The sequence below is a fragment of the Tenrec ecaudatus genome, chromosome 7 (genome assembly GCF_050624435.1).
Source record: "Tenrec ecaudatus isolate mTenEca1 chromosome 7, mTenEca1.hap1, whole genome shotgun sequence".
Classification (NCBI taxonomy): Eukaryota; Metazoa; Chordata; class Mammalia; order Afrosoricida; family Tenrecidae; genus Tenrec; species Tenrec ecaudatus.
In genome coordinates this window covers 82,670,918-82,674,086 of record NC_134536.1, presented here as the reverse complement: position 1 = coordinate 82,674,086, position 3,169 = coordinate 82,670,918, and positions in this window count along the sequence as shown.

Below are 3,169 nucleotides of genomic sequence, written 5' to 3'. Positions count from 1 at the left end.
TGATTGTTGCAAGGGGCTGTTAAGTCTGTTTCAATTCATACATGGACAACGGAAGTGACCACTCCCTGGGTGGCTCCATTATCACAGATGTTGCGTGTGAACTCACTCCTGTAGCCCCTGTATCGACCCATGTCATTGAGGGTCTTCCTTTTTTGTTGTTGAGTCTATACTTTAACAACAAGCTAGACTTCATAAACTGGATCCAAATCTGCCCTTTCTTCAAGCTACCATTACAATTTGAGAAGCAGTTAATTTTGGAATCCAGATTTCTGAGGTTCTTGGAGTTGAGGGGATTCACTTTTGAACCTAGAGCCTTGGGTCAACAGGTTCCTAAAGTTACCTTTGAGTCAAATAATAGTCTAATAAATAACTCGAACCCATTGAGTCAATTCGGACTCACAGCTATCCTGGAGGACAGAGTAGAGCTGCTGCTATAGGATAGGCCTTCTGAGGCTTTACACCTGTCAGGGAGCAGAAAGTCTCTACTCTCCTGCAAAGTGGCTGGTAGGTTTGAACCACAGACTCTGTGGTTAGCATGCTAATTTATAACTCCCTACACCACCAGAGCTTAGTCTAATGAAGAGTTTAGTAAAAACTATTTTGCCTTAGGCGTTGTACATTTCTGAAGAGTCATCGATGTGCAGTCAGTTTCCAGAAAGAGAAACAAAGTCATCCTAGAAACTGTGTTTTAGGGTAAGCCATCAATTATCTCTACCACATGAGTTTGCTTTTCTTATTTTGGTTATTATATAAGCATTGCTCAGGCTCCTTTTTCATGGCAAATCAACAACAAGGTTTCATAATCTGGGTAACTCTTTCATCTTTGAGACATTTTTGACTCCCTAGTCAGAACGATTTTAAGGTAGTGTGTCATTTGGGCTTAATCAGAACGTAAGGAGCCACAGTTGCAGGGTAACACAGTGGACTACTAACCACAACATCGGCAGTTTAAATCCTCCAGCTGTTCTCCTGGCGAATGCTGAGACTTTCTGCTCCCAAAGGGACATACAATCTCAGAAATCCAAGGGTACAGTTCTTCTGTGTCCTGTAGTAGCCTTATAAGTTAGAATGACTTGGTGGCCATGGGTTTGGTTTTGGTTTTAGACTAGTCAGAGTAGAAAGGGCTTTGGCAAGGTAGGGGCTGTGAGTTAGATATTAGGCTACTAACCACAAGGTCAGCAATTAAAATTCCTCATCTGCTCCTCAAGAGAAATATATGGTGAGCTGCTTACATAAAGATTTTCCTTTTTATTGTTAGATATCATCAAGTTGGCTTTGATGCTGGACACCTATGTACCAGAGAAGCAAACACTGGCTAGTCCTGCACCATCTTCTTCTTACTAATTCCTACATTTTAGACCATTGTTGCAGCCACTGTGTCAACTCATCTCAGTGATGGGGCTTTTTAAAGCCGATCCTCTGTTTTTATGAAACATGAGGTCCTCCTCATGAATTGGTACATCCTGATAGCAGGTGCAAAGTACACAATAAAGTCTTACCACCTACACTTCTAGGCAACATGGTGGCTTCTTTAGAGAGATTTTTGTTCTCTGTGCTGTCTGCGATGTTCTTTGCCTACACCATTCTTTAATCATTTCGTCTGCAGTCTTCCTTAATCATTGTCCAGCTTTCTCAAGCATATGAGGCAATTGACCAGACCATGGCTTTGAAGCCCAAACTCAATGCCATCAACTTGATTGTGACTCATAGCAACTCTCTAGGACAAGGTAGGACTTCCCATTGAGTTTCCAAGACTAAATCTTTACAGGAGCAGAAAGCTCCATCTTTCTCCTGAGGAGGGATTTGTTTTGACCTTCTCCTGGGTGTCCAATGGGAATCCACCATGCCACCACGGTCACTATGAGTTAAAACTGACTCGATGATGGTGAGTTTGGAGTTGCGTTTATTAGTTTAGTATTTCCTTCTAATATACTGAACCAAAGAGATCACCTTTTCTCAGTCTATATTAAACCCTCAGCCTCACCATTGACTGTTAGTTTTTTTTCTTGCTTTTCCCTCAGTCTATAATTCCTTTTCTACATATATTTTTCAGTTGGTCATTCTTCAATCTTCCTTCAATCTAAACAAAATTCCTTTTTTTCTATCATGGTTGCATACAATAACCTCATTCAGAAGTAACCCTTTTCTATGTACGTGTGGCACTTCAAATACAAGAGTTTCCATAGTAAATTCATACTAACTGTGCTGGTTTCCACCCTCGCTTCTTGTCACTGTTAGCTCCTGAGTCAGGGCGACCTCATGTGCAACGGAATAAAATGCTGCCCAGGGGCCCAATACCTAGTCTTTATTGTTGTGTCCCTGCTGCCTAATGCAACGCCTGACACAGTTTCAACCATGTTTGGGAATTCCATTATGCTATTAGGAAAATCGATATAGAACAGTGTCTTAATTTTGCCAGTGTTTCTCTAACCGTAATGCTCCAAGTGAGTGGCTTTAAAGAACAGAAATTTATGTTTTCCCCATTTAGAAGGAGGGAATTCTGAATTCAGACGGTGGCTCCTGCGGGAAGCCCTTCTTTGTCTACTTCATTTCTAGTTGCCAGCAAGCTTGAGGGCCCCTGAGAGGTTATAAATTCTTCCAATCAGTGGTCATCAGATAGAATTTATCTCCTACCCTTTCTGTTTGTTTTGGGGTCTTGGGTGCTTTTTCTCTAAATAGAGATAGTTAGATTTGAGACACACAGACACAGATCTGGCCTCCTCACCAGAAAAAAAATCATATTCCCAAGAACAACTGCAGACTTAAGCATCGGGGTTAAGAGTCCAAAACAAGTTTTAGGATCACACAATCCAACCCATAAGAAGTAGGTATTAGTTCTATGAACACCAAATTTGTTAAAGACTGCAGAGGACAATGAGAGCCCCAAATCTATCTGCACAGTATCTATTTGGATTATGCCTCTGGCCACTTCCCTCTGGCCACAACTGAGCAGCCTTACTGTCACACAGAGATGATTGGAAATGTGAGTATGGTGGGTGGAACCATGCTATGATATGATGCCTCATCAGTTGATGTCCCTTGACCCATCCTGAATTTGCTCTAGGTTTAAATATTTCTCACTTGTTCCTCAACAGAAATATTTTTTTGGTTCATTTTTTTTGAGTATTGCTGTCGATCTTTTATTTCTTCACATACACCCCTGTTTTGT